Source organism: Hylobates moloch, unplaced genomic scaffold (assembly GCF_009828535.3).
Source record: "Hylobates moloch isolate HMO894 unplaced genomic scaffold, HMol_V3 SCAFFOLD_6, whole genome shotgun sequence".
In the NCBI taxonomy this organism is placed as follows: Eukaryota; Metazoa; Chordata; class Mammalia; order Primates; family Hylobatidae; genus Hylobates; species Hylobates moloch.
The window spans coordinates 115,817,905-115,843,344 of NW_026652281.1; the positions used below are offsets into that span (position 1 = coordinate 115,817,905).

General features: G+C 47.1%; 1 protein-coding gene and 1 pseudogene across 2 annotated transcripts in view; one reads left to right on the forward strand and one right to left on the reverse strand.

The window, feature by feature from the left end:
* The first annotated feature begins 6,721 nt into the window (after window positions 1-6,721).
* CTNNA1 (catenin alpha 1) overlaps window positions 6,722-25,440 on the forward strand; it is a 185,612-nt gene continuing 166,893 nt past the window's right edge. The window contains exon 1 of one of the 2 annotated variants that reach the window (XM_032158017.2): window positions 6,722-6,827. The gene's annotated coding sequence lies outside the window, so the exon portion shown is untranslated. Of the gene's footprint in view, window positions 6,828-17,209; window positions 17,228-25,440 lie in introns of those variants that run through there. The other variant, XM_032158019.2, reaches the window with a different exon arrangement.
* Window positions 15,450-15,768, reverse strand: LOC116471562 (small ribosomal subunit protein eS27-like; annotated as a pseudogene).

Consider the following 25,440-nt stretch of genomic DNA (forward strand, 5'->3'; position numbering starts at 1 on the left):
CCCGTAGGAGGAAGAAGCCGTGAATATATGGGATCTCTACCCATTTTCCTGTTCGCATGCAATAGTTGTAGAGATCCCGAAGAAGATCAGGATCGAGAGAGCCATAAGGAGGCCATTTGTTTTGGTTGTCTAGGGGATAGGTGGGCCAGTTTTGAGTGCAAAATTTAATTAGGTGTTTTGGTTTGATGTCTGAGGCGAGGCCAAGGGCCGAAAAATTATTTAAAAGACATTGTAGGGGGGAGTTGGCCGGCAGGGATGCAGAGCCTCCCATAATGAGAGGAAGGAATAGACGGCGACGAGCTAGGCAGGGCGTCCCCTGCTAGCTGCTTGCCGCAGAGCGAGTCAGAGCCTCCGGATCGATCGTCACCGAAACGGAAGGACTGAGGAGCCTCTGAGAGGTGGGAGGCCGTGGGTCACCTGGTACCAGGATTTTAACAAGCGAAGGAGAGGGCCCAGGCTGGAGACGCGAGGAGGAGAGGGAGAAAACTCCGTTCCCTGCAGGCCGAGGCGGAAGTGAATGATAGGGGCCTACCACTGCTGTCAGGGCGTCGGGCAAAATGTGTCCGTCACGGGAGTGGCTAGGGTCTGGCGATTTGCCCGAGAGGTAGGCCTGGGAGGGGAAAACTTACCGAGATGAGGCCGGTGGTGGGCGAAGAGCTCGGCGAACAGGAAAATGGGTGAAGGCTGGCCGGAGGTCTAGACTGAGCCTGGGAAGGGGATTGGGGTCCCACCTAAAGGTGGGGAATCCTGATCCCAGTCACGGCACCACAATGAAGGGCGACAGGCTAGTCAGAGACCACACCAGTGGCAGCCAAGAGATCTTTATTGGAGAGGTAGAGGTCAGGTCGCGTGGTGGAGAGAGAGAAGAGAAGAGAAGAGAGAGAAGAGAAGAGAGGAGAAGAGAAGAGAGAGGGAGAGCTGCTGGTGTGCTGGGTTTTATATCCCTTGGGCCTACGTGGGGCGGGCCCAAGGGAAAGTGGGAGATGCTTCTTTCTGATTGGCCCTCCTTTGGCGGGTTCAGACAGTGCCCGGTCAAGGAGGGGAGAAGAACCTGGAACCAGCGCCATTAAGGTGCCCCTGTTACCTAACAACACTGAGCTATGATAGCACCACTGCACTCCAGCCTGGGCAACAGAGCAAGACCCTGTATTAGAAATTAAAATAAACAATTTCAAAATATTTATTAATTCATTAAAAAATAACAATAGCAAGTCCATTACATGTTATCAATAAATAACATTTTTGAAAAGAAAAATAACCATGTTTTCTAAAACAAAAGAAAAATTCAGGGAGAACTGTTGTTGTTTTGCATTTTTACAAATCTCTATCTGACTTAATAAAAGATAGCTGGATTCTCATATGTGCTTTCACATTCCATGTGATGCCACATCATACATCATGTAGCTTGTGGAATACTCTACTGTGCACCCGGGAGAAAATGAGCATAAAAAAGCAAATGATATTTTAGAATTATTGTGAAAATAGTTTTTACCACATTACTCCCTGAAAAGTTATCAGGGATGTCCAGACTATACTTTGAGAATCCCTGCTCTAACATTTAGAGGTTAGGAGGAATTAGAAGGCATCATCAATGGAGACTAAGAAGCTTAGCCAGGAAGGCTGGATGGAAATCAGGAAAGCCTGGTACCCTGGAGGCCCAATGAAGAAAGTGTTTCAAGGAGGAGAGTGACCAAATGCTGCTGATTGTACAAGTCAACTGAGGAAGGAGACTGACCATTGGATTTTGCAACGTGGAGGCCATCAGGGACCTTCATAAAAGCAGTTTTGGTGGAAAGGCGAATGCTAAAGCCAGACTGGAGGTGAGTCATCACATAAAGGTCACTTCTCAGGTCTCTGAATCCCAGGGTAGTTAATTTACCCCCAAACCTACATGTATCTCTCCCCTATCTTCACACTTGCCTTTCTTTTTTCCTGGTTTACGTGTGTGTGTGTGTGTGTGTGTGTGTGTGTGTGTGTATTGACACAGGGTCTCAATCTGTTGCTCAGGCTGGAGTGCAGTGGTGCAATCTCGGCTCACAGCAACCTCCACCTCCCTAGCTCAAGTGATCCTCCCACCTCAGCCCTCTCCACATAGCTGGGACTACAGGTGTGTGCCACCACACTCAGCTAATTTTTGTATCCTTTGTAAAGACAGGGTTTTGCCATGTTGTGCAGGCTGGTCTCCAACTCCTGAACGCAAACGATCCTCCACCTCAGCCTCCCAGAGTGCTGGAATTATGGGCATGAGCCACTGTGCCCGGTCAGTTTACGTGTTTTAGTATCTGTCTTCATCATTACCTTTAAGTGGTGTGAAAACAGGGATCAAGTCAGTTTCAGTTTTTATTCACTTCCTCAGCACACAGCAAGTGCCTGGGATATAGAGAATGCTCCAGCCTTCCCTGGTAAGCTTTTCACGATTTCTCAGGAGTAGGAAACTGACTCTCTTTAGGCACACTGCAAATCTCTCATATCTTCCTGTCTCCTTACCCTTCTTTTTCCAAAATAAACCCTGCAATTTCATCTTCAGGGTCCCATGCTTAGAGAGATCCCATGCTGACTGGGCGCGGTGGCTTACACCTGTAATCCCAGCACTTTGGGAGGCCGAGGCAGGCAGATCACGAGGTCAAGAGATTGAGACCATCCTGGCCAACATGCTGAAACCCCATCTCTACTAAAAATACAAAAATTAGTTGGGCATGGTGGCAGGCGCCTGTAGTCCCAGCTACTTGGGAGGCTGAGGCAGGAGAATTGCTTGAACCCAGGAGGCAGAGGTTGTAGCGAACCAAGATCGCGCCACTGCACTCCAGCCTGGTGACAGAGCAAGATTCCGTCTCAAAAAAAAAAAAAAATAATAATAATAATAATAAAGAAAGAGCCCATGCTTGGTTTAATACTCTGCTGTTGCTGTCTTAAAATGGTTAATAATTTTTTAACAAGGGGCCTTAAAATTAAGAATCTTGTCCCGAGTGAAGTGATGAATATACAAAGTTATGAAGCATAATCCTTTAACTCTGTCTCTTGTTACTTCATCCAAATACCTTATTGACTGATTACTATTGTGTTAGGCTGTTCTTGCATTGCTAAAAAGAAATATCTGAGACTGTGTAATTTATAAAGAAAAAACAGGCCAGGTGCGGTGGCTTATGCCTGTATCCCAGCACTTTGGGAGGCTGAGGCAGGCGGATCACCTGAGCTCAAGAGTTCGAGACCAGCCTGGCCAACATGGTAAAACTCCGTCTCTACTGAAAATACAAAAATTAGCCGGGCGTGGTGGTGTGCACCTGTAATCCCAGCTACTCGGGAAGCTGAGGCAGGAGAATCGTTTGAATCCAGGAGGTAGAGGTTGCAGTCTGGGTGACAAAAGCGAAATTCCATCACACACACACACACAAAAAAAAAAAAAAGAAAAAAACGTTTAACTGGCTCATGGTTATGCAGGCTGTATAAGCAAAGCCTGGGCATCTGCTCTACTTTCTGGAGAGGCCTCAGGGAGCTTTTACTCGTGGTGGAAAGTGAAGCTGGAGCAGGCACATTACATGCTGAAAGCAGGAGCAGAAGGGGGCTGAGGTGCCACATCTTTTTGTTTTTGAGACAGGGTCTCACTCCATTGCCCAGGCTGGAGTGTAGTGGCACAATCATGGCTCACTGCAGCCTCAACCTCCCCAGGCTCAGGTGATCTTCCCACCTGAGCCTCCCAAGTAGCTGGGACTACAGGCACACATCACCATGCCTGGCTTTTTTTTTTTTTTTTTTTTTGAGACAGAGTTTTGCTTTTGTTGCCAAGGTTGGAGTGCAATGGCGTGATCTCGACTCCACCTCTGCCTCCCAGGTTCAAATGATTCTCCTGCCTCAGCCTCCCGAGTAGCTGGGATTACAGGCGCATGCCACCATGCCCTGCTAATTTTGTAGTTTTAGTAGAGATGGCGTTTCACCATGTTGCCCCAGGCTGGTCTCGAACTCGACCTCAGGTGACCTGCCTGCTTTGGCCTCCCAAAGTGCTGGGATTATAGGCGTGAGCCACGGTGCCCAGCCTGCTTGGCTAATTTTTTTGTATTTTTTTGTAGAGATGGGTTTTCACCATGTTGCCCAGGCTGGTCTCGAACTCCTGGGCTCAAGCTATCCACCTGCCTTGGCTTCTCAAAGTGTTGGGATTACAGGCGTGAGCCACTGTGCCTGGCCAGTGCTACACTTTTAAATGACTACATTTCATGATAATTCCCTTAGTACCTGGAGGACAGCACCAAGCCATGAGGGATCCTCCTCTATGACCCAAATGCCTCCCACCAGCCCCACCTCCAACACTGGGGATTACATTTCTTTTTTTTTTTGAGACAGAGTCTCGCTCTGTTGCCAGGCTGGAATGCAGTGGCATCTCGGCTCACTGCAACCTCCACCTCCCGGGTTCAAGCAATTCTCCTGCCTCAGCCTCCCGAGTAGCTGGGACTACAGGTGAGTGCCACCACGCCCAGCTAATTTTTGTACTTTTAGTAGAGATGGGGTTTCACCATGTTGGCCAGAATGGTCTAGATCTCTTGACCTCGTGATCTGCCTACCTCGGCCTCCCGAAGTGTTGGGATTACAGGCGTGAGCCACTGCGCCCCGCTGGGATTATATTTTAATGTGAGATCTGGGCGGGGACAAATATCCAAAATATATCAATTATGTTCTGAGTTAGCCAGGTGAAGTAGAGGGACGCCAAAGCCACTCTAGGCAGACGGGACTACAGGAGCAAAGACCCTGCAGCCAGAAATAGGACAGGGGTAGGTGGACAAGAATGACCTTGTCAGGGTTTGCCTTTTTCTTTTTCTTTTTGAGACAGAGTCTCACTGTGTTGCCCAGGCTGGAGTGCAGTGGTGCAGTCATGGTTCACTGCAGCCTTGAACTCCCAGGCTCAAGCAATCCTCCCACCTCAGCCTCCCAAGTAGCTGGGACTACAGGTAGGTGCCACTACACCCAGCTATGTTTTTGTACTTTTTTGTAGACACGGGGTTCTATCATGTTGCCCAGGCTGGTCTCCTGAGCTCATGTGATCCACCCATCTTGGCCTCCCAAAGTGCTGGGATTACTTGCGTGAGCCACTGTGCCCATCCTCTTCTTCTTAAAAGTTGTTCTCTCCCCACTTCATGGTCCTATTGCCCTTTGTCAGCACCTCTTAACTAGCACAGGCCCACAGTACTTTGAATTACAGTGAGCACATTCACCCACAGATGTTCACTGGGCACTCCCTAGGGGATGGGTAATGTGCTGGGTGCTGTAGGAGATACAGCTCCTGCTTTCCAGAAGTTTACATTCCCTTGGGGGAGAGGGAGATGTGAGGAGTAGAGGGTAAACACGGCGAGGGCAGGTCTCCCTAGCATCCTGCTCTTTGTTCAGCACAAGGCCAACAATGGACATCGTTGTCTTGCATTATTCAGGTTTATAGGCCAATACTGAAATCTTATTCATCATCCCGTGAGCAGGGGAAACATCATTAGGGTTTTCTATACCAGGCTGAGAGTGAGCATGTAGTATTTTTTGTTTTTTTGTGTTGTTTGTTTGCTTTATAATTTTGTTTTCTTTTGTTTTTGGAGTATTCACTATGAAGATTAAGAAAGGGTGAGAATAAAATTCCCTAAATGACCAGAGGAATAGAGATAGAAGTCAGGTCCCTCAAATTTGTTGGAGGAGGGGTACAAGCCGGGAGGGGGGACGAGCTGGGGGCGGGGCGGGAACAAGTCCAAAAACGGACAGCTGCTGTGGTGCCTCTTTTGTGTTTGTAAATGACCTCCCGGCAAGGTGGCTCTCGCCTGTAATCCCAGCACTTTGGGAGGCTAAGGATCTCTTGAGCCCATGAGTTTGAGACCAGCCTGGCAACATAGTGACACTCTGTGTCTGCAGTTCCAGCTACTCCGGAGGCTGAGGTGGGAGGGTCGGTTGTCCAGGGATTTGAGGCTGCAGTGAGCCGTGATCGCGACACTCCACTCCAGCCTGGGCGACAGAGGGAGACCCCGTCTTAAAAAAAAAAAGTCCTTGATCAAGAGGGCTTCGGGTGTTTCCATCTGTGGAGTGAGGGGACCGGTTAGGTGAATTCTAGGGGCGCTTCCACCTCACATTATGAAAGGTCCTGACAGTCAGATTCTAGTTCCACTCTGTCCCGAAGCTGTGGGGCCTTTCCTTAGCCTCTGCCTCTCCTTCTGTAAAGCCAGGTAGTGGGCCTAGATCACTTTTCCAGGAGCCTGTGACTGCGGGACACCTGTGACACTCTTGAGGGGAGCGTGCCCAGGACCCCTTGTCGCGTCTCTGGGATTCCGCCGGGGTGGGGGCCCGCGGGAGGCCGCCCCCGAGCCTCACCTGTGCGCGGAGCGGTGACTCACCTGCCCTCCCGCAGCCCTCCCCGCCCGCGGGCTGTTCCAGGAGTCACCGCTCCTCCTCCCTCTCGGCGAGGGGGGGGTCACTCCCGGCCTAAGCTCCCACTAGAGGCCGGGGAGGAAGGAATCCTGAGGTGGGCGACGAGGAGGAAGAGGTCCCTCGGGGGTCCCGGTCCGGCGTTGCCAGACTCTCTTCGCGGTGGGGGCCTTCCCTTTCCCCAAAAGCGGAGGCCGGAACGGCCGGGAAGAGCGGGCGGGGCGGCGGCGGGAGGCGCCGGGAAGAGCGAGCCGGAGGGAGGTGCCAGGAAGGGCGGGAGGGGCCGGGGCCGGGGCGGGGGCCGCGGGCGGGGGCCGCGGGTTGGGGGCGGGGCGGGGGCGCGGGGCGGCCCATTTCCTCCTCCTAGCCGGACTGGAGGGAGACAAAGCAGCGGCCGTCGGCTTCGGGCCTCCGGAATTTAGCGCTCGCCCAGCTAGCCGCAGGTAACTTCGTACCTCCCTCCTCGCGGGCGCGGTCTCTCGGGCCGGGCCGACAGGGTCCTTGGGCCGAGCCGTCCCAAGCTGGGCCCCGCGAGCGGCGGGCGGGCGGGGCGCGGTCTCTGGCGACGTCGCCGGGAATTGGGCCCCGGGCGGGCGTGGGATCCGCGTCGGGCCGGCGGCCCCTTCCCCCGCAGGGCCCGAGCATGGGGCCCGGGCGGGCACGGCCGGCGCTTCCCAGCGCTCGGGAAGTCGGGGGGCCGCCGCGGCTGGGGAGGAGAAACTACAGGCCCCGTGCTGCCGCCACGTTTCCTCTTGGAAAAGTTTTCTCGCGGTTTCCAAACTTTGCTGCCGCAGCCTCGGCGCGCGCGGCAGCCCCGCGCCGGGCCCTTGGGCCGCCTTCCTTCCCTGGGGCGGCGAGTCTGGGAGCCGCTTTCCGGGAAGTGATTGTCGTCCGGCTCCGAGGCGTTCCTGCCCCCTCCCCCTTCCCGGCCGCTGAGACTTCCCGGTGGGGCGGCGGGGACGCGGGCTTGGCGAACCGGGAAGCTGGAGCCCGGGCTTCTCCCATACAGCCTCGCCGTAGGTGGGCCACACCCGTGTGGACTTTTGGCGTGACCGTCCACCTGGACTCGGGGATTACTCAGCTTTCCTGGGTTTCTTGTCGGTTGGACGCACTTAGCTTTCAGCCCTAGTTTTCAGGAGTGGCATTAGAGAGTTTTTTTTTTTAATTGTTGTTGACTTTTAAAGGAGCGTGTGTGTGCGTGCGAGTGTGAAGCACTTGTTGGAAAAAATGTTGCCTGAATGAATGCCTGACCTTTGCTTGGCAGCAGTGGCTTCCCAGTAATGCAGGCGGCGGTTGGCCCAATTCCAAGGTTGACTCCCTCTTACGTCCTCTTGCATCTTGGTCACATTTTTTTGGTGCGTGTGTTTTGTACAGAATTTACAATTATTTGGAAAAGAGCGAGATATGTTAAGTCTACAACTAAATTCGGGGTATTTTATATTTATGATGAAGGAAATGCTTACATCATGTTGGGACAGGATAGGCATTTTGTGGAGCGGATATTTGTGTTTAGTTAGCAGTGATTTTCAAATACCGGACAGGTGGGTGTTACTTTAAGGAACGGAATTTATCAATCGAATTAATTAGGACGTGTTATTTTGTTTTACAGGAAGAATGAAGAATGAGTGTAGCAGTTACCTATAGTTTCTGCCTAATTATTTACCCATCTGGACTTTTGAATAAACATTTTTTTAAAAGACGGGGTCTCCGTCGCCTGGGCTGGAGCGCAGTGACGCCATCATGGGTCACCGTGGCCTCTATCTCCTGGGCTCAAGTGATCCCCCCACCTCAGCTTCCAGAGTAGCTGGGACTACAGGCACGCGCCACCACACCCGTCTAATTTTTGTATTTTTGGTAGACATAGGGTCTCGCTGTCTTGCCCAAGCTGGTCTCGAACTCTTGGGCTCAAGTGGTCCTCCTGCCTCGGCCTCCCAAAGTGTTGTGATTACAGGCCTGAGCCAGGGTGCCTGGCCCCATCTGGATTTTTATTCAGCTAAAGAATAATTTTTTAATCCGCTTAAGAGCTCACAGTGTAATAGGGGAGACACACACCCCAGGTGTAGTACAGAGCGGACTGCAGTAAGTGCCTTAATAGTACTATGAAACTGTTGTCTGAGTCAAATCTTACCTAATAGTAACAACAGAAGAAACTTGTAGAGGCACGGTGAGGGTGCTAATAAGTTTTATTTGGATAAGTCCAGAAAGGCTTCCAGGAGGTGGTGGCATTTGATCCGGATGAAACATGAGTCGAGTTTTTTTTTAAGTGAAGGGAGAAAGTCATGAGAAGCATAAAAGGGCATAGGAGTTTGGGGAATTGTGGTATCACTTTCCTGGTTTTCTTTTCCTTTTGGCTCATCTCATTTTCTTTCTTTTCCTCGCCCTCACTCTTTCCTCTCATACCCAGGATTCTTTCCAAAGTATCTTTGTCCTCCACACCACTGATGTGGCATCACCTTCACTCCCATTAGTGATACTTCATTTCATATAAGGACTTAGAAATGAGAGGTACCCTCTTCCTCCAAGATGAGAATCACTGCTCTGTGCAGTCTCTTCTGTCATCAGCCTTATGTGCTAAAAGTCCAAGCCTTTATTTTGAGTGCCCATGTGTCTCCTGACCCACATGGTCACCTGTGCATTGGGAAGCTTTTTGGGTGTCCCAGGCTTCTCAAACTCAAGGTGTCCAAAGTGGGACTCCTGTCTCTTCTGGAGACATGAACCAGATGTGGAGATCCAGGGTCACTGCCCTACCCGGGTTTTGGGATTTCCTTCTTTTTTTTTTTTTTTTTTTTTGATGGAGTCTCTCTCTGTTGCCCAGGCTGGGGTTCAGTGAGGTGATCTCAGTTCACTGCAAACTCCAACTTCTGGGGATTCAAGCAGTTCTCCGTCTCAGCCTCCGGAGTAGCTGGGATTACAGGTGCAAGCCAGCACGCCCGGCTTATTTATTTATTTATTTATTTTGAGATAGTCTCGCTGTGTCTCCCAGGCTGGAGTGCAGTGGCATAATCTCGGCTCACTGCAACCTCCACCTCCTGGGTTCAAGCACCTCTCCTGCCTCAGCCTCAAGGAGCTGGGATTACAGGTGTGTGCCAACGTGCCCACCTAATTTTTTTGTATTTTTGGTAGAGATAGGGTTTTACCATGTTGGCCAGGGCTGGTCTCAAACTCCTGACCTCATGATCCACCCACTTTGGCCTCCCAAAGTGCTGGGATTACAAGCTTCAGCCACTGTGCCCAGCCTGCTTTTTTTATTTTTAGCAGAGATGGGGTTTCATCATATTGGTCAGGCTGGTCTCTAACTCCTGACCTCAGGTGATCCACCCACCTCAGCCTTCCAAAGTGCTGGGGTTACAGGTGTGAGCCACCGTACTTTCGGATTTCTTTGAGAAAGTAACTCACCGTGGGGCGTGACACACAGCCCTGATTGTTGGGGGTAGTGGTGTGTGCTGGTGAGGATATGGAGAGAAGGAACAGGGCCCTCTGCATTTGTAAAGGTCCTGACACAGGAAAGACTCCGTGTGTTTAGAGACTTGAGAGAAGACTTGTATAGCTTGGGTACTTTTTCGGTGGGGAGAAGACCTCACATGAGATTGCCAGAGAAGGCAGAGGCCATGTTGGGGTTTTATTCTAGAGGTGTAAGAAGCCATTGCAGGGAGTTTCATGATTTGATTTCCTTTTTAAGACTCCTGCTAGTGCTTGGAGAAGGCTTGTGTTTGTGTGTATGTGGAAGCAGAGAGTTGAGCTAGGAAGATGGTGGAGTTCGAGGTGGTAGGGATGAAGGGAGCTGTATTTTGGAGAAATGAGACAGGACTTAAATATGGACTGGAGCTGGACAGGGTGGCTCATGCCTATAATCCTGTTTTTTTTTTTTTTTTTTTTTGGGGGGGAGGTTGAGTTGGGAGGATCACTTGAAGCTAGGAGTTCAAGACCAGCCTGAGCAACTTAATGAGACCCTGCCTCTAAAAAAAAAGATCAACTAGGCATGGTGACACGCTGTGTAGTCCCAGCTACTCAGGAGGCTGAAGTGGGAGGATTCATCACTTGAGCTTGGGAGGTGGAGGTTGCAGTGAGCTGTGATCATGTCACACTGCAGCCTGGGTGACAGAGTGAGACCCTGTCTCGAAAAAAGGGAGGAAGGGAGGGAGGAAGGAAGGAAAAAGAAAGAAAATAGAATGGTGGTTGTTAGGGGCCAGGTGAAGGGGAATAGGGAGCTGTTGTTATGGGTACAGAGTTCAGTTTGGGAAGATGAAAAAAGTTCTGGAAATGGATGGTGAATGTATGTAATGCCGCTGAGGCATACAGTATTTAAAAATAGTTCAAGGCTGCTGTGAACTATGATCATGCCCCTGCACTCCAGCCTGGGCAACACAGTGAGACCCTGACTCAGAAAAAAAAAATGGACTGGATGTTGGGGGCCTAGGGTAAAGTTGCTTCCTCAGTGATTCCCTTCTGCTCTCCCAACATAACCTTTCATGATGAGCTTTAGTCGTATCTTAAGACTTAGCACTTTCATTTCTGGTAGCAAATTTCTTAGCACTGGGTGGTGCATTATGTTATGCTGTACATTATTATTGATGTACCTGTTTGCCTTTACTGCTAGGAAAGGAGCCTTGTAAGCTCCTTGAAGGCGGTAACTGATAACCTTAGTTCTTGTCTTGGTGCTTAGTACCTGGCATGGAGGGCAAATTAGATGCTTGTTGAGTGAAGGAGGAAAAAGTCTTTTCTGCCTGGAGTCTAGCTTGTGGATGGAATGATAACAGATGAGGCAACAGTCAGATTATGGAGGGCCTCAAATACCAAATTTGGGCAAATTGAGAACCATCTACAGCCCATTCTTCTTCCTTGCCACCCAGATCTAATCACTGATGAAATCCTCTCCATGCAGTCCTCAGCTTATATGTAATATATTCCTTTTTTCTCTTCTCTCTTTCTTTCTTTTTTTTTTTTTTTTTTTTTGAGATGGAGTTTTGCTCTTGCTGCCCAGGCGGGAGTGCAATGGCTTGATGTCAGCTCACTGCAACCTCTGTCTCCTGGGTTCAAGTGATTCTCCTGCCTCCGCCTCCCAGGTAGCTGGGATTACAGGCATGTGCCACCACACCTGGCTAATTTTGTATTTTAATTTTATTTATTTATTTTTTATTTTTTATTTTTTTTGAGATGGAGTCTTGCTCTGTCACCCAGGCTGGAGTGCAGTGGTGCAATCTCGGCTTCCTGCAACCTCCGCCTCCCAGGTTCATGCCGTTCTCCTGCCTCAGCCTCCCGAGTAGCTGGGACTATAGGTGCCCGCCACCACACCTGGCTAATTTTTTTGTTTGCTGGTTTTTTTTTTTTTTTTTTTTTTTTTTTGTTTTTTTTTTTTTTTTTTTTTTGAGACGGAGTCTCGCTCTGTTGCCGGGCTGGAGTGCAGTGGCACGATCTTGGCTCATTGCAACCTCCACCTCCCATGTTCAAGTGATTCTTCTGCCTCAGCCTCCCGAATAGCTGGGACTACAGGCACGCGCCACCATGTCCAGCTAATTTTTGTATTTTTAGTAGAGATGGCATTTCACCATGTTGGCCAGGATAGTCTTGATCTCTTGACTTCGTGATCTGCCCGCCTCGGCCTCCCAAGGTGCTGGGATTACAGGCGTGAGCCACCACACCCGGCTGATATTTTTATTTTTAAAATACATTATTTTCTTGATTTTTCCCATACCTTCCTTTAGTTTTTTGAACATCTATAAGACAGTTGTTTTAATGTCTTTGTCTAGTAGGTCTTCCATCTGGTCTTTCTCTGGGACAGTTTTTTTTTTTTTTTTTTTTTTTTGAGATGGAGTTTTGCTCTTGTTGCCCAGACTGGAGTGCAATGGCGTGCTCTCAGCTCACTGCACTGCCTCCCGGCTTCAAGTGATTCTCCTGCCTCAGCCTCTTGAGTAGCTGGGATTACAGGCATGCGCCACCACGCCTGGCTGATTTTCTATTTTTAGTAGAGACAGGGTTTCTCCATGTTGGTCAGGCTGGTCTCGAACTCCTGACCTCAGGTGATCAGCCAGCCTCAGCCTCCCAAAGTGCTGGAATTACAGGCATGAGCCACCACGCCCAGCAACTGGGACAGTTTTTATTGGTTAATTTCTTTTTTCTTTTAATGGGCCATACTTTTCTGTATCTTTGTATGACCTGTGACTTTTTAATTTTTTTTTGAAAACTGACATTTGAATCTAATGATGTGCTAACTCTGAAAATTGGATTCTTCTCATTCCCAGGGTTTGCTGGGTTTTTTTGTTTATTTGTTACAGTTTGTTTTTATGCTGAGGATCAGCCCGAGATATAAACTTAAGAACTTCTCAGGTCTTTTTTGAGCCTGCACCTTTCCCTGGGTGCATGCACCATGGTAACTTTTTTCCTTATCTCCCCCGCACCCTCATGATTGCTTTTGAATATCCTAGTCTTTAAAGTCTAGCTCCTAAAGAGGAAAAAGAAAAATGAAGGAAGTAGGGAGGTGGGGGACATTGGCCCATTAAATTCTCTGGAAGTCTACTTCAGCTGGAGGGGGAGGACTTGCAGTCATGGAGGGGGTGCAATAATGGTTATCCTTCTCAGTCTCTGCCTATCCCTGATTAGAAGCAGCAATCAGCAATTAGAGTATGGATCCCTAATGGGAGGACAGGGTCCTTATTGCCCATCCTGGTTCCCAAAAGCTGCTTGCAAGCTGTTTCAGGAATGCATTCTAGGTTTTCTGCCCATGGCTGGGGGCTAGGGAATGGGGTAGCTGCTGCTCAGCTAAGGGCTGAAATTGACTGAAATTAACCCAATTTACTGTCCCAGTCTTTCCTTGGAAGTTGCAAGCTTTCTTCAACAGTCCCCAGAATTACATCCGACTAATTATGCCAGTGTAATTGTCTAGGTGGGGAGACTGATCTTGGTGTTTCCTACTCTACTGTTTTAGAATCCAGAATCCTCTCCCAGAATTTCTTTCCTTTTTTTTTTTATGAGATGGAGTTTTGCTTTTGTCGCCCAGGCTGGAGTGCAATGGCGCGATCTTGGCTCACCGTAACCTCTGCCTCCTGGGTTCAAGCAATTCTTCCTCAGCCTCCTGAGTAGCTGGGATACAAGCATGCGCCACCATGCCTGGCTAATTTTGTATTTTTAGTAGAGACGGGGTTTCTCCATGTTGGTCAGGCTGGTCTTGAACTCCTGACCTCAGGTGATCCACCCGCCTTCCAAAGTGCTGGGATTAACAGGAGTGAGCCACCGTGCTCAGCCGAATTTCTTCCCTTTTAAAGGCTGAATAATGTTCCATTTATTGTGTGTATATGCCATATTTTGTTTATCCATTCATACATTTTTTTTTTTTTTTTTTGGGGACAGAGTCTCATGCTGTTGTCCAGGCTGGAGTGCAGTGGTGCGATCTTGGCTCACCACAACCTCTGCCTCCCAAGCTCAAACGATTTTCCTGCCTCAGCCTCCTGAGTAGCTGGGATTACAGGTGTGTGCCACTACCGCCCGGCTAATTTCTTTATTTTTAGTAGAAACCGGGTTTCACCATATTGACCAGGCTGGTCTCTAACTCCTGACCTCGAATGATTCACCTGCCTCAGCCTCGAAAACTGCTGGGATTACAGGCGTGAGCCACCACGTCTGGCCTATCCATTCATATGTTGATGGACATTTGGATTATTTCCAAGGTATGCTACTTTTTTATAGCTCTTAAAATTTTTCCAAATTCCTCTCCAGAAATGTACTTTATCATCTCCTGTGGTACATCAGGGTATTTTCCACTTTAGACATTCTTGATTTATTGTCTGAGTACTTGAAGTGGTGTGACTGTAGGCTGACTGTTGAATGAAGCTGAAAGGGGGGTTTTAATAGCAGGTCACAAACTTGGATAGAAGAGGAAATGTCTCTCGGGCTGGTTGGATATATAATAAGTTCTGGAAGGCCACATGTTGGTGATGATGTCATCCAGAAAGGGTTTGGTGCTGAATTTCTGTTCAGGAATGTTCCTCGTCAGGGATGTTAGGGATCTGCCTTGTCAACTGTAGTCCTTCGTCAGCCTCTTCAGAAGTTGATGCCCACTTAGCTCTTGAAGCAGGTGTTCTAAGTAAATAATATTTTGTACTCTTGTATTCTGTGGTTTAGTTGTAGGTACATGCTGTTGTGAAAATAAATTCATTTGACTTCTCTATATCTTGATCGTGGAGGTGATCACACAGCTGTTACTTATTTTTTTTGAGACAGAGTCTCACTCTGTCGCCCAGTCTGGAGTGCAGTGGCATGATCTCGGCTCACTGCAACCTCCGCTTCCTGAGTTCAAATGATTCTCCTGCCTCAGCTTCCTGAGTAGCTGGGATTGCAAGCATGTGTCACCACGACCTGGCTAATTTTTGTATTTTTAGTAGAGACGGGGGTTTCATCATTTTGGCCAGGCTGGTTTTGAACTCCTGACCTCAAATGATCCGTCAGCCTCCTGAAGTGCTGGGATTGCAGGCTTGAGCCCCTCACCTGGCCCACGCAACTGTTTTTAGATTGGTGTACGAGAGAGTGAATTTTATTGTGCGTAAAAGGTGAAAAAATGAACAGGTAAAAAAATTTACTCAAAAAAATTATGGGGGTGAATTTGGCCTTCTATATGGAGATAATAAATAAGTAGTGAAAAATATGAACCCAATTATTCTTTCTACCTTCCCTGCCCGAATCATTTTTTTCTCAAGTGACCGAAGCCACACACTTTGAGGTCTTTCTGTTGTTGTTGAGACAGGGTCTCGCTCAGTCTTCCAGGCTGGAGTGCAGTGGTGTGATCACACCTCACTGCAGCCTTGACCTCCCGGGTTGAAAGTGATCCTCTCACCGCAGCTTCCTTTGTAGCTGGGACTACAGGCGCCTGCCACCATGCCTGGCTAATTTTTGTGTTTTCTGTAGAGACAGAGTTTCACCATGTTTCCCAGGCTGGTCTCAAACTCCTGAGCTCAAGTGATCGACATGCCTTGGCCTCCCAAAGAGCTGAGATTACAGGCGTGACCCACTGTGCCTGGCCCACTTTGAAGTCCTAAAGAAATTTAGGTTATTCTTTTTTTTTTTTTTTAATCCAAAATGCGTTTATTGAGATGGTTTCCCACTCATCTTGATTCAGAGTGCTTTCAGTGCTGCTTCCTCTTGAAGGAACATCCTTCGGTAAGCCTTGCTTTTCCTCCTGTAGGCTAGCAGAGGACAGTGGAGCAGCCAACACACAAAACTACCATTTGTGCATGGCTAAAGACCGTGGTGATTTTATAGCATCCTGGGCATTTCACATCTATGAAGTAGGAATTGGGGCTCTGCACCAGGCGTTTCTTCTTGTGTTTCCTCTTCTCCTCTTCTGGAGAGGGATGAAGGAGATCCTTTGCGAGAGGCATGTTCTCGTGTGGGTAGGTCATCACCGCCGGAAAAAGCAGAAATTTAGGTTATTCTATGCATGTTGGAGGATTTAAGTCTTATTAGCACCTTCTGTTTTCTGTAAGGAAAAAAGTTAAAACACATCTGGAACAGTCTCTTAGAGCAGCACTTTCTGAAACTTGCCCGGGTACCAGTATGCCTGCTTCCAGACCTTGAAGATACTATGTGTACAGCTTGGTGATCTGCTCTGCCCCCCACATGTTGTGGGCCTGGATTGAATGGACTGAACAATGTGGGGAATTAGTCCAGCGTGACTTGCCTTGTCTCATGCTGTTTGATCACTTGTGAGAGCACTATACTGAATTATCCATTATTGAAAGTTCCAAGTGTGCAGAAAGAACCACACTTCAAAAATAAAATGTCAACATTGCCCTTTCTCTGTTAGAGCCTTAAATGTTCATTATTTTCTTTAGTTTTTTTTTTTAATAACTATCAAACTTATTTTTCTCCACGTGGAAGTATCCCACAACCCCATTTCTAATGGAGCTTGAAATTAGCATGCATTTCCATTTACTTGTTGATGAACTGTCATCTATCAACCCCTCTTTCTGATTGGGATTTAATTTGTGGGTTTTTTTTTTTACCAGCTGCAAGTTTGGAGTAATGCATGTAATGTAAATACAGTTCCCAGGGCAACTTCAGATGTTCTAAATACTTGTAACATTTGCTCATTTTGAACAATATTATATGAGTAGTGTAAGTGATTTTTAAAATGTCTGTCATTTTTTTCGTGTTCCCATTTTATTAAAAGGAGGGATGGAACTGTATTGTGGAAGCTACTGTAATTTTCATCTCTAAGAGTTTTTTTTTCTTTTTAGACTAAAAGTGCTTAACAGAAGAAAAATTTATCTTTCTTTTTTTTTTTTTTTTTTTTTTTTTTGAGACGGAGTCTAGCTCTGTCGCCCAGGCTGGAGTGCAGTGGCGCGATCTCGGCTCACTGCAAGCTCCGCCTCCCGGGTTCATGCCATTCTCCTGCCTCAGCCTCTCCGAGTAGCTGGGACTACAGGCGCCTGCCACCACGCCCGGCTAATTTTTTGTATTTTTAGTAGAGACGGGGTTTCACCGTGGTCTCGATCTCCTGACCTCGTGATCCGCCCGCCTCAGCCTCCCAAAGTGCTGGGATTACAAGCGTGAGCCACCGCGCCCGGCCGAAAAATTTATGTTTCTTAATTGCTAATTTAAAGGCTAATTTTTTTTGTAGATTGCTTAGTTTTGACTATTTGATTCCATTATATCAAGCTGTGAATTTCCTTCATTTTCTTGTTTTGAGGTTTCATTATTAAATATTGTCAAAAATAAGTGGATCAACTCTCTTGAAAGTGTCTTATTGCTATGTTTTTTTTTTTGTCAGTATTTGACATTCTGAATTGAAGATGTGAGTTGGAAGCCTGGTTAATTACCAAGTTACGTAATCCTGTATTTGTTTATTAACCAGGTTAGTCTACAGACTGTTCTTCAAACTGAAAGTGCTGTTATAACTCAGAAAATACATTCACTATGGCCCATTTCAGGTTAAATGAAGGATTGAGCTTTTGATAGAGCATTTGCCCTATGTGGCTCTGTTACATGCACGCTTTCTAGGCAAAGATGTATTTTTTTTTTTTTTTTTTTTGAGACGGAGTCTTGCTTTGTCGCCCAGGCTGGAGTGCAGTGGCGCGATCTTGGCTCACTGCAAGCTCCGCCTCCCAGGTTCATGCCATTCTCCTGCCTCAGCCTCCGGAGTAGCTGGGACTACCGGCGCCCGCCACCGCGCCCGGCTAATTTTTTGTATTTTTAATAGAGACGGGGTTTCACCGTGGTCTCGATCTCCTGACCTTGTGATCCACCCGCCTCGGCCTCCCAAAGTGCTGGGATTACAGGTGTGAGCCACCACGCCCGGCCTGTATTGTTACCATTCTCTCATGGTATGTTGAATATTTCGTTAGATTCAATATTTCAATATTAATCCAAGCTTTTTTTTTTTTGAGACAGGGTCAAGCCATCCTCCCACCTCAACCTTCTGAATAGATGGGACCATAGGTGTGTACTACAACACCCAGCTAATTTTTTATATTTTTAGTAGAGACAGGTCTCACCATATTGCCCAGGCTGATCTTGAATTCCTGAACTCAAGCGATCTGCCCACCTTGGCCTCCAAAGTGCTGGGATTACAGGCATGTGCCACTGTGCCTGGCCTGAGTTTGTAATCCAAATTCTAAATTATGGTTTGTGAAATATGATGGTGCAGTGAATAAGCTAGAGGCTAAAAGGGAGAGGCATGTTACTATTACTGATGAAACAGTGTTTGTGGGTTTTATATTCCTGGGGATCTCTAAATTGGCAAAAGGTTTCCTGAGGGATTCATTTGTTATCATTCTCTTGCTTCTGTGGACCTGGGTTATCGTGTTTTTAGAAAAGCTTTGGACTGACTTTGAAGTGTGTCTTTAGAAACCTGCCATTTTGGCCGGGTGCGGTGGCTCACGCCTTTAATCCCAGCACTTTGGGAGGCGGGCGGATCACCTGAGGTCAGGAGTTCAAGACCAGCCTGAATAACATGGAGAAACACCGTCTCTACTAAAAATACAAAAAATTGCAGGGCGCGGTGTCTCACACCTGTAATCCCAGCTACTCCTGAGGCTGAGGCAGGAGAATTGCTTGAACCTGGGAGGTGGGGGTTGCAGTGAGCCGAGATTGTGCCATTTGCACTCCTGGGCGACAGAGCGAGAATCCGTCTCAAAACAAAAAACAAAAAAATAATTAGCCGGGCATGGTGGCACATGCCTGTAATCCCAGCTACTCGGGAGGCTGAGGCAGAAGAATCCCTTGAACCTGGAGGGCGGAGGTTGCAGTGAGCTGAGATCGTGCCATTGCGCTCCAGCCTGGGCAACAAGAGCGAAACTCTGTCTCAACAAAAAAAAGAAACCTTCCATCTTGCAGAGAAGTAACTGAGTGAAATGTGAGTTTGATCCCTTGGGAGGGAAAAAAAGTGGAAATGGAAGATGGCAACTTTTCTTCTTTTTTTTTATTTGAGACGGAGTTTTGCTTTTGTTGCCCAGGCTGGAGTGCAGTGGCGTGATCTCAGCTCACCGCCACCTCTGCCTCCTGGGTTCAAGTGATTCTCCTCCCTCAGCCTCCCGAGTAGCTGGGATTACAGGCATGCGCCACCACGCCTGGCTGATTTTGTATTTTATTAGAGACGGGGTTTCTCCATGTTGGTCAGGCTGGTCTTGAACTCCTGACCTCGGGTGATCTGCCCACCTCAGCCTCCCAAAGTGCTGGGATTATAGGTGTGTGCTACTGCACCCGGCCAGATGACATTTATTTCGGGCCTTTAAGACCAGTGAAAGATGTGATGTGTTCTGGTTGCTTTGAGTTAGTCTAAAGCAGTAATTTGCTGTATCTCTCTTTTTTTTTTTTTTTTTTTTTTGAGATCTCGCCCTGTCGCCCAGGCTGGAGTGGGAGTGCAGTGATGCGATCTCTGTTCACTGCAGCCTCTGCCTCCAGGATTCTAGCGATTCTTCTGCCTCAGCCTTCCGAGTATCTGGGATTACAGGTGCCTGCCACCATGCCCAGCTAGTGTTCTTATTTTTAGTAGAGATGAGGTTTCACCATGTTGGCCAGGCTGGTCTTGAACTCCTGACCTCAAGTGATCCACCAGCCTCTTCCTCCCAGAGTGCTGGGATTATAGGTGAGAGCCACTGTGCCTGGCCATTTTGCTGTATCTCAATTGCATCAGGAAGGGCTCACTTATATACAGTTCATTTATTAAGTCTTCCTTGCAAAGCAGTATGCTGTGTGCTGGAGAGATGTTAATGTATAAGCCACCGTTGCTAACCCCAGGAAATTTATGAACTCATGAGATTAGGTTTGGTAAAATAGCTGATAGGTAAGAATTGGCGTTGGGCGCGGTGGCTCATGCCTGTAATCCCAGCACTTTGAGAGGCCGAGGCAGGTGGATCACGAGGTCAAGAGATTGAGACCATCCTGGCCAACATGGTGAAACCCCGTCTCTACTAAAAATATAAAAATTAGCTGGGCATGGTGGTGCCTGCCTATAGTCCCAGCTACTCGGGGGGCTGAGGCAGGAGAATCATTTCAACCTGGGAGGCAGAGGTTGCAGTGAGCTAAGGTCGCGCTACTGCACTCCAGCCTGGCGATAGAGTGAGACTCTGTCTCAAAAAAAAAAAAAAAAAATTGGCAGTTTATACCCACTTTTTGCTAATCTGTCATGAGAGATGTTTCTTATTTCTTTGTGCATAGAGCAGTTGAGCTAATTCAGTTAAACATGTATAGAGTGTTAGATTGGATGAAAGTTACCACGATCAAAAAACCATGGTGCATGTGCTCGAAAGAGCTCTCAGTTTCATGGGAGACACACATACACACATACAGATAATAGTGCTATGTGACAAGTGCTGGGGGAACATGGTATGTTGTGTCTCTTTGTAAGGCAGAGATGACAGATGTCTGAGTCTTGAAGGAAAATCAGTAGCTTTCCAGTCTGAGAAGACTTGAAGGGTGCTCTGGGCAGAGGAACAGTCTTGTGTATAGATCTGGAGGCATGCAGGTGCATTGGGGAATATTTTCTTGGAGTGGAGACAGGTGATAAGGCTGACAGGCTAGAGTAGGCAAGGCTTGCAGGAGTTTTTGGCTTCATCTTGTATGTAGTGGGGAAGCAATACTTTTTTTTTTTTTTTTCAGAGGGAGTGACCCAATGATAATGATAGCTGGGGCTCCCTGGAGAATGATTGGAAATAAGAAGACACCTAGATATTCTCAACCAGAGATAACAGAGCCCTGAGAACAGGAAGGGGGTTAGGCGGGTGAGTGAAGTGTTTACTGAGGTGCGGAGGAGAAAGAAAATGAGGCTAGAGTCTCCTTCTAGGGACCTTGATTGGTGGAACTTTGGTCAGCAGAGAAGGGGAAGGCCACAGTGGGAATACAATGGAGTATAGAGGGGATGCTTGGTTTGGGGCTCATGGAGTTTGAGGAATTCAGCTCTGCAGTTAAGTGCATGGAGAGATCCTATACTTGTGAAAATGCAGCTCTGGTGAAGGCATGTCTCGTCCCTTCCCACCTTCACTGTGGTAACTGGAAGAGGTGGGGTTTGCTCCTTTAACTTTGTTTTTTAGGGGGCAGAGGGAAGGAGTTGTTTCATTGTTTCTCAAGTAGTTGTTATGAACAGTAAGAATACAATGGGTCCAAATATTTTTAAGATAGGAAGAATAAAGCTCAACCCTCTAATGTCTTCTGAATTTCATAGCTTTTCTTTCTTTCTTTTTTTTTTTTTTTTTTTTTTGAGACAGAGTCCTGCTCTGTTGTCCAGGCTGGAGTGCAGTGGCGTGATCTCGGCTCACTGCAAGCTCCTTCTCCCGGGTTTACCCCATTCTCCTACCTCAGCCTCCCGAGTAGCTAGGACTACAGGTGCCCGCCATCACGCCTGGCTGATTTTTTTGTATTTTTTAGTAGAGACAGGGTTTCACCGTGTTAGCCAGGATGGTCTCGATCTCCTGACCTTGTGATCTGCCTGCCTTGGACTCCCAAAGTGCTGGGATTACAGGCGTGAGCCACCGCGCCAGGCTGAATTTCTTAGCTTTTCTTTCAGCTTATTATCTGCCACTTCACTGTGCATCCTCTATTTTTCACTCACTGTGGTTCCCGGAAGGTCCTGGTGTTCTTTGGCGCCATTGTCCTTCACAACCTGAAACAGCCTCCCTGCCCTCAAACAGTATGTCAGATAATCAGTGAGACCTTCCTATTTGGGACTGTCTTTTGGGTGCTCCTGGAGCACTTAGAACATTATACCTTTTATTGTATTGTAACTCTTTTCCTGTATAGACTGTGTAAGCATTTTCCCCCTACTTTTTTGGGGGAAGATCTTCAAAACTACAGAAAAATTGAAGTACAGTGAGTACTTGATTTACCAGCTGACCATTGTTAACAGTTTTCAAATTTTCTTAATTACTCGATAGAAACTTTATTTCGGAGTCATTTGAAAGTAAACTGCAGACCTCATGGGACTTCACTCTTTAGCATGTTATTCTGAAGAATAACATAACAGGCCCTGCATAACCCTGACACTACTGTCACACTCAAGACCTTTTACATTGATACAGTAACATGTAATACCTCCTAAAGAGCAGTCTGAGGGTTAGTATTGGCTCTCCCTGGGAGCTCTTGAGAAATGCAGAATCTTAGGCCTTACCCTAGATATATTGAATCAGAATCTGTGTTTTAACAAGATTCCCAGAAGTACTGATTTTTTTGTACAGTCCATATTCAGATTCAGATTCTCACAGTTGTTCTAGTGATACCCTTTATGGTTTTTTTCTTTTTAAAAATCAGGAATCAATAAAAGATCACATATTGCATTCGATTGTACATGTCTTTAGCCTTCACTTCCAGCTTTCCCACTTGGGACAGTGACATTTTTGTATAGTTTAGGCCAGTTTTGTAGATGTTCTCCATTTTGGATTTGTCAGGTAGGTGTGATGATGTTTTTTTGTTGAGTTTTTGAGATCGAGTCTCGCTCTGTCACCCAGGCTAGAGTGCAGTGGTGCGATCTCGGCTCACCTCAACCTCTGCCTCCCGGGTTCAAGCGATTCTCATGCCTCAGCTTCCCAAGTACTGGGACTACAGGTGCACACCACCACACCCAGCTAAGCTTTTTTTTTTTTTTTTTAAAGTAGAGATAGGGTTTCACCATGTTGGCCAGGGTGGTTTCAAACTCCTAACCTCAAGCAGTCCACCCACCTTGTCCTCCCAAAGTGCTGGGATTACAGGCATGAGACAACTGTGTCTGTTTTTTTTTTTTTTTTTTTTTGAGATGGAGTCTTGCTGTGTTGCTTAAATTAGGCTGGAGTGCAGTGGCTGTTTGCAGGCACAATCATTGCATGCTAAACTCCTAAACTCCTGGGTACAAGTGGTCCTTCTGCCTGAGCCTCCCCAGTAGCTGGGACTGTTGGTGCAAGTCACTGTGCCTGGTTTGATGTTTCTTTCTTAGGGCATTCAGTGGGTCAGGTTGTTCCACTGGTAATGATGCTAAGTTTAAACACTTGGTTAGGTAGCATCTTCCAGATTTCTGTGTTACAAAGACAGAATGGTCTTTCGGTCTTAATAATTAATTGCTGCAATGATCTGCTAGCAATTTCCAGTTCATCTAGCATCTAGCAGGATCTGACATCTAGCAGGATCCCAGAACTGATAATTGGTCAGTCATTGATGAATGAATGACTGAATAGGTCATCCAAGATATATACCACAAGTTTTAGAGGCCATTCTTTCTTGTTTTCTTTCTTTTTTTCATTATTATTTTTGTAGAGACGAGGTCTTCCTATGTTGCCCAGGCTGGTCTGGAACTCTTGGGCTCAAGTGATCCTCCCGCTTTGGCCTCCCAAAGTTCTGGGATTACAGGTGTGAGCCACTGAGCCTGGCTCTTTCTTGTTTTCCTGCTCAGTCTGGGTAACTTCTCAAGCTCTCTAGTCAAGTCCAGGCATCTTTTTGCCTGGCTTTCCAACAAAAGTACCTCACTCTTCTCCCTGTGGCCTTCTTAGCTGTGTGAAAGGTTTCTCCTCCCTTAGTCCTACTGTGTTTTTAAATTTTTATTTTTATTTATTATTTTTGGGTTATTATTATTATTTTTTGAAATGGAATCTCACTCTGTCACCTAGGGTAGAGTGCAGTGGCATCATCTCGGCTCACTGCAACCTCCGCCTCCTGGATTCAAGTGATTCTCCTGCCTCAGCCTCCCGATATTTTTATTTTATTTTATTTTATTTTATTTATTTTATTTTATTTGAGAGAGTTTTGCTCTTGTTGCCCAGGCTGGAGTGCAATGGTGCGATCTTGGCTTACTGCAGCCTCCACCGTCTGGGTTCAAGCAATTCTCCTGCCTCAGCCTCCCGAGTTGCTGTGATTACAGGCCTGCGCCACCACGCCTGGCTAATTTTATATTTTTAGTAGAGACAGGGTTTCTCCCTGTTGATCAGGCTGGTCTCGAACTCCCGACCTCAGGTGATCTGCCCGCCTCGGCCTCCCAAAATGCTGGGATTACAGGTGTGAGCTACTGCACCCAGCCGCTTATTTTATTTATTATTTATTTATTTATTGAGACGGAGTTTCGGTCTTGTCGCCCAGGCTGGAGTGTGATGGCGTGATCTCGGCTCATTGCAACCTCTGCTTCTTGAGTTCAAGCAATTCTCCTGCCTCAGCCTCCCGAGTAGCTGGGATTACAGGCGCCTAGCTAATTTTTGTAATTTTTAGTAGAGAGGGGGTTTCACCATGTTGGCCAGGCTGGTCACAAACTCCTGACCTCAAGTGATCCGCCTGCCTTGGCTTCCCAAAGTGCTGGGATTACAGGTGTGAGCCGTCGTGGCTGGTGATATTTTATTTTTTAAAAAATGATTTTTGGTTCAAGGAAGTCAGTTCGGTCCAATTGTTCTAAAACAAAAATGTCTTCTGTATTTTCCTTTTTCTCTTGTGCCTCCAGTCCAGATGCTTGTTTCACATTCTTTGCTTTTTAGACTAGGCATTCAGTCTCATGCAAACAGGGACTTCCTCTGTATCCATTATCAGTTGTTAGGAGGGCTTGATGCAGCTTTCTATTAAACACTCTTCCGTTGTTAATGGTCTCAACTATAATACGATGGAAGCTAAGGAAATGAACATGGATATCCAGTCCATACAGCAAACTGTCACTTCACCTCAGGAGCTTGTTTTGTTTTCCTTCACTTGACCTCCTACTGCTTCTTGCTCTGTTCCAGCCACACTGGCCTTCTCTTTCTGTCAGTCCTTGAAGACGCTGCCTCATCTGTGTTTCCTCTGCCTGGAATGCTATCTTCCCCCAGATACTCACTTGATTAGTTCTTTCCTGACTTTTAGATTTCAGCTCAAATGTTGTCAAGACAGAAAGACCTTGCCGGGCACGGTGGCTCACGCCTGTAATCCCAGCACTTTGGGAGGCCGAGGCGGAGGGATCACGAGGTCAGGAGATTGAGACCCTCCTGGCTAACATGGTGAAACCCCGTCTCTACTAAAAATACAAAAAATTAGCCGGGCGTGGTGGTGGGCGCCTGTAGTCCCAGCTACTTGGGAAGCTGAGGCAGGAGAATGGCGTGAACTTGGGAGGCGGAGCTTGCAGTGAGCCGAGATCGTGCCACTGCACCCAGCCTGGGCGACAGAGTGAGACTACGTCTCAAAAAAACAAAAACAAAAACAAAAACAAAAAAAACAGAAAGACCTCTAAGGACCCTACTTAATTCCATTAGCATTACACTGCTTAATTTTCTTCCTAGCTCTGATACTGTCTTCTTTGTTTAGTTATTTATGCCATTATTGCAATGAAGGCTTCATGAAGGCAGGGTTCTTTTTTTCTTGTTGACTGCTTTCTGGGATAGTGCCTATACAAAGGAGGCACTCGTATTTGTGAGTGAAGGCTAAATGGTTGGCTGAATATTGTTTTTTTAGGTTTACTTTTTGTCCTTTGCTTAGTGCCTTTTGTTGTAATCAGTGTGTCTCCTGATGCTTGTAGCACAGCAATTCCAACTGCTCCCATTGCCTTTGGTGCCCTCAAGAAGAATAAGAAAAGGAGCAAAATAAAAATGATTTAAGTGTTTTATTATTATTATTATTTATTTATTTTTTGTATATTTTTGAAACAGGATCTCCCCC